Here is a 12,827-nt window from a genome sequence, read left to right as displayed (position 1 = left end):
AGTTAATGGTCAGTGCACGGAAACCAGGTCCAGGGACTAAGAGACCAGAGATCCCCACCTGCCCGTAGAATGGCCTCCTCTTGTCTCCACTTTACAGATGAGGAGGCAGCGAGGAAAAAACAGGAGAAATCTTTATAAGTGCATCACTAGGTGTTAAAATAGTGCTGCTTGGCTGTTAGCTGTCTGGTTGCTTTGGACTTGGCATAACCCTCCTGGCCCAGGCATGTGGTCTCCCCATATCCTGCTGCCTCTCGGCTCACAGCATGAGGCAGAGCAGAAAGGGCACTGTCTCCTCCGACACTGACTGCTCCCAGCAATTGCTTGCTCTTTCTGAATCTGGGATTCCTGGTCTACAGGAAAGGAATAAGACCTAACCTTGCAGGGTGGATTTAGTTTTAAATTGATATAATACATGTGAAAGTTTCCCAAAGTACAAGCTTCTCAAAATGTAAGGCACAACTGTTACAAAATATAGCCACTATCTTCAAACCACTCAATAATTTTCCAAGCTTAACTCAGTTTAAATACATGACATGAGGCCTAAAGGGTTCTCACCACTAACTGGAATGACCACGGCAGAACCCGCTCCTTTATTAAATAGCAGTAATGAAGTTCACAGTCCAACTCGGGCAATCAGCTAATACTGGTAACGTACACTTGCATGAACTTGATACAAATTATGGAAACATTCCTACAGGTCTCATTTGCACACCAAACAAAATGCTCAAGAGTATCACTACTACCTTAAGGTGTGTATTACTTCAACAATAGGCAACCCAGTTACCAGAATTACCATGAAAAAAAAAAAGAAAGAAAAGAAAAGAAAAAGAAAGGAATGAGTGGCATACAGCCTGAAGGGAAAATACACGAATCATTCATTGTCATTCCCTGTGCTGCTGGGCTCAAAGAATAAAGGGTGTCCCAAGAAGAAGCAGAGAGAACACAGGAAAAATATAAAAAACAGATTTAGTTGGCTTGGATAAAGAACAGACCTAACTATCTGCCCAAAATCTAAAAGGATACTCATCTGATAAGATCCAATGATGACCATCAGATGTAATCTGGTCTTAGGAAAACAAGGACACTGTAATTCTGGCTGTTTCTCCAGGCAACAGGGGGCCCAGGGGTGTCCAGCCTGAAACAGGAGTCACCAGGTCACAACAAAGGTCTTAAGAAGCCCAGTGACAACTGGCAAAGTCTCTTTACAAACACCAATGAAAACCTGAACAGCAGGTCAGAGAAGCATCAAGAGCTGATGCAAACTCCTGGGTATAAGCCTGAGAGAAATGAAAACACAGGTCCACACGAGAACTTGCATGCTCCAAGGAGCACTGCTCCTAACAGCCAAAAAGGGGACACAGCCCAAACGTCTACCAATGGGCTAATGCGTACATAAAAACTGGTACACCCAGGGGCGCCTGGGGGGCTCAGTCAGCTAAGCGGCTGCCTTCGGCTCAGGTCATGATCCCAGGGTCTTGGAATCGAGTCCTGTGTTGGGCTCCTTGCTCAGCGGGGAGCCTGCTTCTCCCTCTGCCCCTCCCCCACTTGTGCTCTCTCTTGCTATCTCTTTCTCTGTCAAATAAATAAAAAGTATTTTTTTTAAAGTGGTACAGCCATACAACGAACTCTTATTCAGCAACAAAAAGGAACAGCTTAGTGATCCATGCAACAACAGGGATGAATCTTAAAAACATGATGCTAAGTGAAAGAAGTCAGACACAAAATACCACATATTATATGATTCCATTTACATGAAATGTCCAAAATAGGCAATGATTGCACAACTCTATGACTGTACTAAAAACCACTGAATTAGATGCTTACAATAGATGAATCATGTTAGACAACAATCTCATAGTTACTTTTTTGAAAAGCTGACATAATCATGCCATCAGATAGTTAACATCCCTTTATGAGACACAGCTCACCATCTCAATTAAAGAAACAAACAAAAGGAATCTGTTCATTATGCTCCTAAAAATAAGTTATTTTGGGGGTGGCCCTTTCAAATAATTTAAATAAGTTTCTCACTGTTCAAAACAATTCCTAACTATTTTGGGTAACTTTTCTCCTCCAAATCTCAGAGTTCAACAATTTTCCAAGAAAAAAATCTGATTTTAACTTTAATGCAAAATATAAATGACACATATATAAGTATGTGGCACTTTTAAACACGAGGGAGGAGTATCACTAGGGAAAGTATCAACCCCACCATCACCACCAAAAAGTACTCATTTTCTTAGTTCTTTCTACCATGAAATAAATAAAAGCACTTGGGTTTTTAAGACTGAGACATATTTATAAGACTTGAAGTTAATATAAGGAAAACACATTCATTAACAACTATAAAATTCACAAAAATGAAAATAAACCTTTGTATAAAATGAACAACTAACTGATTTTAGAAAGACTACATCCTCAAAACCTAACAGAAGAGTTCCCAGCTTGTTTCCATTACTGTGTCCACCTCGGTTCTTGACAATCCGACCAACAGAAAGCAACGTGGTACCTCTCGGCACAATTTTGTCTTTGTCTAACACTGCCATTAAAACAATGTGTTTCTATTTTCCGCAGGAAGAGAATCATGTCTACTCACAATTTACAATGAGTCAACCAGTGTGTAAAATATTTTACATAATGGGAAAATTTATTGTGCCCCCAAAGTTCAGTGTGTTCTCATTAAGTTACCAGAAATTACAGATGTGAAGATGCTTCTGTTAACCAAAATCAAGAAAAGAAACTGCTTTAGATACGCACACATTTTCGGTTTGGCATATCTAGTTCTTTTTATGCTACTGTATTTCAAATTACTCAGATTGATAAATTTGTAGTTTAAATACTGAATAAAGAAAATCCGCATGTTGACAACACAGGTAATTTTAAACTGGTTTTGACACTGTGTCACTTGCTACCTATACAGCTACGCAAATGTCAAAGCCCGGCTGGCAGAGCTGGCTTCAGTTTTTGTAAACACCCCTATGGTGAAATGGTTTTTCCAAAATTATGATACCATCTAAAGTGTTAATGGAGCCTTCCCATGTGCCTCATTGTGAATAAAAAACTTCTGTGGAAAATCTTAAAGTGTTTGCATCCATTTCACGTTTTCCCACGTTACATTCTGTGTTTTTCTTAATAATCCCAGAGAAAGAAAATATTTAAGCAATTAAGACACACAAAGCTTTTCTATTACGACCTTTCAAAGACAACCCCACTCTTCTATAGTACTCTAAAGGCTACACCTGGAAACTGGCACGTTTATACATTCCAGACAGATGCAAACGTTTTACACTAACACACTCACTCTAAGAAATAATACCACCAGATAGTTTTTACATTATAAGTTGGTCTCCAAGAAACGGTAATTATAAAACACAAGAAGGAATCTCTTTTTAACACTGTTAAATAAACTGTCTGCAAAGAAAAACCACAACTGTATGGGTGACGCTGCCTTGTCCTGTCACCATTACTCACTCATAAAACCCCCAGAATGTGTCTTGGAGCAAGTTTTCACAACACAAACTCTACTCTTGATGATCTTAAAATACATTGCCAAAGACAATCCTCACAAGTCCTTTTGAAAACCGTAGTATCTCTTATAAATGTTGAAAGACTGAAAGCGTGTCTCTAATTCAGTGTCATGGCTCATTAAATCTTAAGTCAAGTACCTTGGACAAAAATAACTCTAAGTTGAAAGAATAATCTTCAATATACATGCTCAGATGAGAGTTAATACATTCTACATAGTTCATCAAACACCACAAAAAAACTAGAAATAATACTAAGTGACACCTGCTCCAGGAACAAACTACTTCTCCCTACATCCTTTTAAACGCTTGAAACATTTGAGTATTGGCTCCTCATTTTCTAATAAAACAGAGCTGGCTTTCCTGCAGCCTGGCAATTAAACATTTTTTTCAAAATTCAAGTACCATTTCAGAAAGCAGGTAAATTTTTTTAAAATGGAAGATTTTTCTCTACATCAAAAATGCATCTTAAAATAAACATTAAAATAAAGTTATACTCGTATTTTAAAAGTCAGGAGACATACATTAAATCCATCTAATGCTGAAAACTCCTGATCCAGCCAAGAGGGCAAAGTGTAGGACTGCAGAGAAGTCAGTCCCAGTGCTGAGGACCCCAAACCTGCCCCTGCCTCAGCCTCTGCCTCTGGGCTCCACTCCCCGGCCAGTGGGGGAGACAAGGAACAAAGGGCGCCCCACTCTGCGCCTTCCCTGCATCTTGCACGCTACTCCTTGAATCCCTGTGGCCAGATCCAAGGGAACCTGATGAGGGTGATCACGAATGGCCCCTTCCTACACCTGGCACCTCTTCTGTCCAAGCCCTGTGCGGCATGCCTGAAGCACCGAACACCTGTACAGCACACTTCTCGAAAGCAAACGGGGGTGACAGAAACGCCCCAGCCCCCGAGCAGTGCCTTCTGTGTGTGTGTGCTCGACACTCCACGTACAGCAGTCGCCCACCCCACACAGGAGGGCAGGCACTGTTTTCTTCCTCTGCGTGTACGGCACATGGCGTAATGCATGACAGACATTCACTAGAACAGGTCCCCAATCCCTTATCTGTGATCCGGAAACCCCAAAAGCTCTGAAAACACAATCGTAACTCGTTGGGCAGCACGCCCGGATGTGATGTGAGGCCATCCAGAGTCTCTGTCCCACTTAGGGCAAATAGTCATGAACTTTGCTGCAAAAATCGGTTTGATTATAGGATGCTGTTTAGGGTGTTCCACAATATATGGCATATTCACTAATTCCATTCTAAAATCTCAAAAATTCCAAACTCCACAACAGCTCTGGCACCAAGAATTGTGAAGGACTGCCGAATGACAACAGGACAAGCCCTGGCTGAAACAGTGACACGTGAGCCCCTTTAACGGCAAGCTGGATTACAAGTCCCGATTCAGATGTGTTCCTTCTACACACTTTCTGAGCACGAGTGTGCCATACCCCTCGCCGGCTGCTGGACACAGCAGGCTCAAAACAAGACCGTGGTCCTTGCCTTCGTGGAGCCCATAGACTGGAGGGGAAGACCAAGAAGTAACAAAGGAGTGTTCCTGTCACACTTGGTGGAGGAATAAAGACAACGAGGGTGCCTGTGCAGGGATTCAAAGAGGGGCCATGCAGAGCATGGTCAGGGAAGGCCTCCTGTCTAGTGACCTGAGGAGGCCAGCCTTTAGGAATGGAGAGTGCTGCAGGCAAAAGCAGGTATGCCTCTGCTCTCCCGATTCAGGACAGGATGAGGGAAGGAGCAGGGCCACACCACACAGGTGGGCCCACAGTGGTAGAACTGGGGAAGCCAAAGGCATGTGGCCTAGTCATGCAATAACCACCTATTGCAGATTTAGCTCCCCCCAGGCGCCAGCCGTCTCATGTGTCAACATAAGAGGGGCCAGACCTCCGATTCTTCACACGCTGCCATCCCAAGAACTTAACTGTGGGGTAATCAAACAGTTCACAGCACTCTCACTAAGAACGCTGAAGAACTGGGGCACCTGGGTGGCTCAGTCAGTTAAGCATCTGACTCTTGATTTTGGCTCAGGTCATGATCTCGGGGTCGTGACACTGAGCCCCACATCAGGCTCCCTCTCCCTCTGCCTGCTGCTTCCCTTGCTTATGCTCTCTCTTGGACAAATAAATACATAAAATCTTTAAAAAAATAAAAATAAAAGAATTCTCTCCCTCTGCCCCTCCCCCTCTTTCCCTCCCTTAAAAAAATAATAAAATAATAATAATAAATAAAAAGGTCATCCTTTATTAAAAAAAAAGGTTGAAGAAGAACTTAAATGGGGGGGAGTAGGTATTAATCATACTAAAATTGATTGGAAAGAAAGCAGGCAAATGCAACAAAGAGGAAAAAAGCCGAATAACTTTTTTTTAAAAGATTTTATTTACTTATTTGACAGAGAGAGAGAGAGCACACAAGCAGGGGGAGTGGGAGAGGGAAAAGTGGACTCCCCGTTGAGCAGGAAGCCTGATGCAGGGCTCTATCCCAGGACCCTGAGATATGACCTGAGCCCAAGGCAGAGGCTTAAGGGACTGAGCCCCCCAGGTACCCCTGCCAAGTAACTTTTAATCACTACTGGTTGTTAAGTATCATAAAAGGCTGGCTAGTAGCACTACACTCAGCTCACTGGAACCACCCCGTCAGAATTAAAAGATGTGCAGTGTGTTTGTTAAGTGTTTTGAGACAACAGAGAAAGGTTTGCTAAAATATTCTTGGAAGGCGTGGCCCTTCGAGGGCCCTGCCTTCTTCCACACCCTCTCCTCCAGAAGAAGTGGAAAGGGCGGGAACGAGGGCACTCTTACCTCCAGACACCCTGCAGCCTACTGTGCCAGGCCTTCCCTGGTGCAGAATGAAGTGGCTTGCCAAGCAACAATTAAGAGGCACAAATGGAGGGATATTTGGAGCAGCTGCAAATGCTCTATTAAGGATAACAAAATGGGTAAGTGAATCTCAAACTCTTTAAGGTTAAATACTCACTTGGGTGAGATTTAACAACATAACAACAGAATACAATAATGAAGTGGCTTCTCAAACTTTTCCACCAAATACCCCCAAAGGCACAGGAGAGAGAACCCCAAGGGTGAGCACTTTGAAGTAACTCAATTTATATGAAGTCTTATGTTTGATATTAAAAATTCATGCAAATTTTGCATTTAACTCCCTAACAAATCCTACAACACCCTTTCCACCTTGTCACTCTTTGTTTCTTTGGAAACAGAGGTGATCTAAAATTTTCTCAACCTCTCACTGCTGAATGGAAAGCCTGCCAGTCTACTCTGCCTTCTCTCCTGATCCTAGGAGAGGAGGCCATCTCCACTCTGGGGCATGATCCTAGCCCCTCCCCTCTCAGCCTCTCTCCAGGACACTCCCACAAATGCACAGGGAAAGGGCAATCTGTCCCCAGCTCACCCATCCTCCATCATTCTTTCCATGTTAAAGCAAACTCTTTCAAGGAGTTGTCAATACACGCATCCCATTCTCCCCTGAAAATTTTCACCCGCCAACCCAGCACAGCCTAGTGACACCTCTTATCGAAGTCCCCAAAACCTCCATGTTCTCACTCAACCTGCTTGATGTTCAAGTAGCTTTTGTTAACTCCAAATAGGTATCGCCAGCCCCACCTCCCCTGTGACTTCCAGACTGGTATATCATAGTTACCAGCTCAACATCTCCACTTGAGCACCCAAAAGGCATTTCAAACTTAACAGGTCTAACACTGAACTCTGGGTGCCCCTCCCTCTCTAATCCAGTCTGGCAATCCGTGGCTCAGTAAATGGTACCACACCATTGTTCAGGTCATGAAGACCTCCCCTTCCTCACATGCCCCACACCCAATCCAACAGCAGAGACTGTCAGTTGCATCTTCAAAATGTATTCCAGGGGCGCCTGGGTGGCTCAATCAGTTAAGCATCTACCTTCGGCTCACGTCATGACCCCAGGGTCCTGGGATTGAGCCCCACATCGGGCTCCCTGCTCACTGGGGAGCCTGCTTCTCCCTCTCCCTCTGCCTGCTGCTCCGCCTGCTCATGCTCTCTCCCTTGGTCAAATAAATAAATAAAATCTTTTTAAAAAATGTATTCCAAATCAAACTACTTCTCACCACACTCTAGCTACATTGGCCTCCTTGCTGTTCCTAATAAAACACACCAAGCATATTCCCATATTAAGGTCTCTGTACTTCCTGATCCCTCTACCTAAAAACACTCTTCTCCCAGATCTAAACATGGCTCCCTTCCTTGCATCTTTCAGTCCCTGCTCAAATGCGATGTGCTCAGAAAGCCTTCCTGACAACTCTATCAGGACCATATTCCCACCACACTGTAGCCCATAGGCTTGTTTCCTTGTCCTTCCCAACACAGCTCTTCAGTATTAACTGATATGGTTATTGGTTTATGGACTTACCCCTCTTGCCTATTACAATATAGGCTGCATGAGGGCTAGAACTTGGACTCATTCAAGTTGTGTTCCCACTTCTTAGAACAGAACCTGACACAGTGGGAAAGGGGCTCAATCAGTACTTGTTGAGTCTATTTACAGTCTTATTTTGAAACATTATTATCTTTTAAAATATGGAAACATTCATTCACTTACTCAACTCTGTAACAGGAGAGTTTGCATGCATGCCCTAGACTTAGAAGTAGCAAACACGTTTCCCAAGTCCTCCTGAACTCTGTCCTGGCAGCATCACAGGAGTGCGCAAAGACCTGGCTACTAGGTCACTCATTAGAGCACCACGTAAAATAGAGAACACTGGAAACAATCTCAGTGTCCAACAACAGAGAAGTGAATCACAAAACTTTATGCCATGCTATTAAAAAATACTTCTGTTTAACACAAACATGAGAATCACATAATTTGAAATCTTCTAGTAGCCATGTTAAAAAAGGTAAATAGGTAAACTTATGTATATTATTTAACCCAACATAAAATGTTATAATTTTAATATGTAATCAACATAAAAAATTGTTTATGAGATCGTTTGTGTTCTTTTTTTCCATACAAACTCTTCAAAACCAAGTGTCAGTTTATACTTACTGCACGTATCAATCTGGACTGGCCACATTTCACATGCTCACTAGGTGCACGGAGCTCATGGCAACTGAACTGAACAGCACAATTACAGACTAAGAAAAAGAAAATGTTCATGACATAATAAAAGAAAGTTGTAGTTTGCAGAAATTGACAACCTGATCCTTAAATGCACAAGGGAATGCAAGGGACTCAGAACAGATGAAACAATCTTGCAAAAGAACAAATTTAGAGGATTCACAGTTCCCAGTTTCAAAACTCACCACCAAGCTAAGTAGTCAAGACAGTACTGGCATAGTAAGGATAGACATATAGATCAACAAAATAGAATTTAGAGTCCAGAAATAAACCCTTCCATTTGTGGTCAATTAATTTTTGACAAGGGTACCAAGACCATTCAATGGGGGAGAAGAGCAGTCTTTTTAGCTAATGGGCAACTGGGTATCCGCACACAAAAGAGTGAAACTAGACCAAAATCACACACCACACACAAAGATTAACTCAAAATTAATCACAGGCTAAAGGTAAGAGCTAAAACTATAAAACTCTTAGAAGTAAGCAGGTGCATATCTTCACGACCTTCGATTAGGCAGTGGTTTCTTAAATAAGACACTAAAAGCAAAAGCAACTAAAGAAAAAATAGATAATGTGGACTTCACCAAAGTTAAAAAATTTTCTGCATCGAAGGTGACCATCAGGAAAGTGAAAAGATAACCCAAAGAATGTGAGAAAATATTTACAAGTCATATACTGATAAAGAAATTGTACATATGTAAAGAACTCTGATAACTCAGACCCAACTTTAAAAATGGGCAGGGGCATCTGGGTGGCTCAGTCATTAAGCATCTGCCTTCGGCTCAGGTCATGATCCCAGGGTCCTGGGATCAAGCCCCGCATCGGGCTCCCTGCTTAGCGGGAAGCCTGCTTCTCCCTCTCCCACTCCCCCCACTTGTGTTCCCTCTCTCGCTGCCTCTCTGTCAAATAAATAAATAAAATCTTAAAAAAAAATAAAAATGGGCAAAGGGTATGAACAGACATTTTCCTAAGAAAGATACCTAAATGGTCAATAAGCAGATAAAAGGATGTTTAACATCATTAGTCATTATGGAGATACAAATCAAAACCACAATGAGAAACCACTTCACGCCCACTAGGATGGCTGGAATAAAAACGATGGACAATAACAAGTGTCGGTGAAGATGTGAAGAAAGTGGAACTCTCACACATGGCTGATGGGAATGAAAAATTGTCCCAGCTGCATTGATAGTCTGGCAGTACCTCAAAATATTAAACAGTTACCATATGACCATTTATATATACAACAGATAAAAAAAAAAAGGTTTTCACAAAAATTTGTACAGGAATTTTTACAATAGCATTATTTATAATATCCAAAAAGGGGAAACAACTCAATGTCCATCACCTGATGAATGTATAAACAAAATGCAGTCTATCCATTCAATGGAATATTATTTCTCTAAAAAGAAATTACTGATAAATGCTACGACATGAATGAGCCTTGAAAACATTATGCTATGTGAATGAAATCATTTGCAAAAAACTACATACTATATGATTCTATTTGTATGAATTTCCAGAAATGGCAAATCAATAGAAACAGAAAATAATGACTGTCTAGGGTTGGGAGTGAGGAAGAATGGGAAGTGACAGCTAATGGGTACAAGGTTTCTTTCTGGGATAATGAAAATTTCTAAAATTATAAAGTGGTGAACAGTGCAGAATTTTTTAATATACCAAAAATGACTGGATTGTATGCTTTAAAATGGTGAATATATGTGAATTACATCTCAATAAAGCTATTATTTTAAAAAGCAAATTATAAAATGGTATTATTTAGAATAAATCTACTTCTATAAAAAGAAAATATACATAGGCCCTCAAAATGGCTTAGAAGAGCATATACAGCAGTGATCGAAATAGACAGGATTTTATTTATATTTTTCATCTTTTTAAATTTTTTTTACAGGAGATGGTCACAAATTACTAGACAACAGTAAGGTATTTTCAGGTATCATTCAATAATGCACTATACCAGGGCGCCTGGATGGCTCAGTTGCTAAGCATCTGCCTTCGGCTCAGGGCGTGATCCTAGAGTCCTGGGATCGAGCCCCGCATCAGACTTTCTGCTCAGCAGGAGCCTGCTTCTTCCTCTCCCACTCCCCCAGTTTGTGTTCCCTCTTTCACTGGCTATCTCTCTCTGTGTCAAATAAATAAATAAAATATTAAAAAAACAATAATAATGCACTATACTTCCACCCATCTGTTTTCTCTAATCAGTTTTTTTTTTTTTGATTCTCCATGTAAGAGAGATCATACAGTATTTGTCTTTCTCTGTCTCATTTACTTCTCATAACACAATGCCCTCAAGGACCCTCCATGTTGTGGCAAATGGCAAGATCTCACTCTTTTTTATGGCTGAAAAATACCCCACTGTATGTGGACTGCTGGACCGTCTGCTAGTTCTAACTGAGGAGCAGCTCCACTGGTTTTCACAGTGGCTGTAACAATTCACATTCCTCCTGACGGTGGAGAAGGGTTTTCTTTTCTCCACACCTTGCCAACACTTATGATTTCTTATTTTTGATAATAACCACTCTATCTAAAGTGTGAGGTTTTATCTCATTGCAGTTTTGATTTGTATTTCCCTAATGATTAATAAGATTGAACATCTTATGTTCAACATCAATCTGTACCTGTTGGCCATCTGTATGTCTTCTCTGGAAAAACAAAATCTATTCAGATCCTCTGTCCATTTTTAAATCTGATTGTTTGGGTTTGTTTTTGTTTTTGGCTACCGAGTTGTAGGAGTTATTTATATATTTTGGGTATTAGTCCCTTATCAGATACATGACTTGCAAATATTTCTCCCATTAGTAGGCTGCCTTTTCATTTTGTTGATGGTTTCTCCTTTGCTGTGCAGAAGCTTTTTTTTTTTTTTTAAGATTTTATTTCTTTGAGAGAGAGAGAGCGCACAAGCAGGGTGAGTGGGAGAGGGAGAACAGGCTCCCCGCCGAGTAGGGAGCCTGAGGTGGGGCTCCATCCCAGGACCCTGGGATCACGACCTGAGCCAAAGGCAGACACTCAACCAACTAAACCAAGGTACCCCTTGTGCAGAAGCTTTTTGATGTGATGTAGACCCACTTATTCACTTTTGCTTTTGATTTTGGTGTCAGATTAAAAACTCATGACCAAGACCAACGTCAAGGAGTTTACTACTGCCTGTGTTTTCTTCTAGTTTTACGGTTTCAGGTCTTATGTTCAAGTCTTTAAACCATTTTGAGTTTTGTGTATGCTGTGAGATAGCGGTCCAGTATTCCTGGCACCATTTACTGAGAAGACTGTCCTTTGCCGATAGTATGTTCTTGGCTCCTTTGTGGTAAATTAACCAACCATATATGTGTGGGTTTATTTCTGGGCTCTTTCTTCTGTTCCAATGATCTGTGTCTTTTTTTGATGCTGGTATCATATTGTTTTAGTTACTACAGCTTTGTAGTAGTTTGAAGTACAGTGCCTCCAGCCTTGTTCTTTCTCAAGATTGCTTTGGCTATTCAGGGTTTTGTTTTGTTTTTTGTTTTTTTTGGTAATCCCATGCAAATTTTAGAATTATTTCTGCTATTTCTTTGAAAAATGTCATTGGAATTTTGATAGGAAATGCACTGAATCTGCAGATTGCTTTGGGTATTTTGGACATTTTAACAATATTGATTCTTCCAATCCAAAGGCATGGAATATCTTTCCACTTGTTTATGCCGTCTTCAATTCTCTCATCAATGTCTTTTGGTTTTCAGTGTACAGGTCTTCCATCTTCTTGGTTAAACATTCCTAAGTATTGGGGTGCCTGGATGTCTCTGTCAGTTAAGCATCTGACTCTTGATTTTGGCTCATGTCATGATCTCAGGGTCTCGAGATCAAGCCCCATGTCAGGCTCTGCACTGGGTGTGGAACCTGCTTAAGATTCTCTCCTCTCCCTCTGCCCCTCCCCACCACTCTCAAGCACATGCGTATGCTCGCGTTATCTCTTTACAATAAATAAATCTTAAACAAAACATTCCCAGGTGTTTCACTGTTTTTGATGCAATTGCAAATGGGATCATTTTCTTTATTCCTCTGAGTTTGTTATTAGTGTCTACAAACACAACAGAATTTGTGTATTGATTTTGTATCCTGCAACTTTACTGAATTCGTTTATTAGTCCTAATAGTTTTCTGATGGGACTCTGTAGAGTTTTCTACATATAATATCGTGTCATCAGC

At 41.1% G+C, this 12,827-nt stretch overlaps 1 protein-coding gene across 2 annotated transcripts in view; it reads right to left on the bottom strand.

Annotated features, from left to right (window-relative positions):
* The window catches only part of TRAF3 (TNF receptor associated factor 3), a 109,858-nt gene that overhangs the window by 72,775 nt on the left and 24,256 nt on the right, over positions 1 to 12,827 (bottom strand). The window lies entirely within an intron of this gene.

This window comes from Ailuropoda melanoleuca, chromosome 14 (assembly GCF_002007445.2).
Source record: "Ailuropoda melanoleuca isolate Jingjing chromosome 14, ASM200744v2, whole genome shotgun sequence".
In the NCBI taxonomy this organism is placed as follows: domain Eukaryota; kingdom Metazoa; phylum Chordata; class Mammalia; order Carnivora; family Ursidae; genus Ailuropoda; species Ailuropoda melanoleuca.
This window is presented reverse-complemented; position numbering and strand designations above follow the sequence as displayed.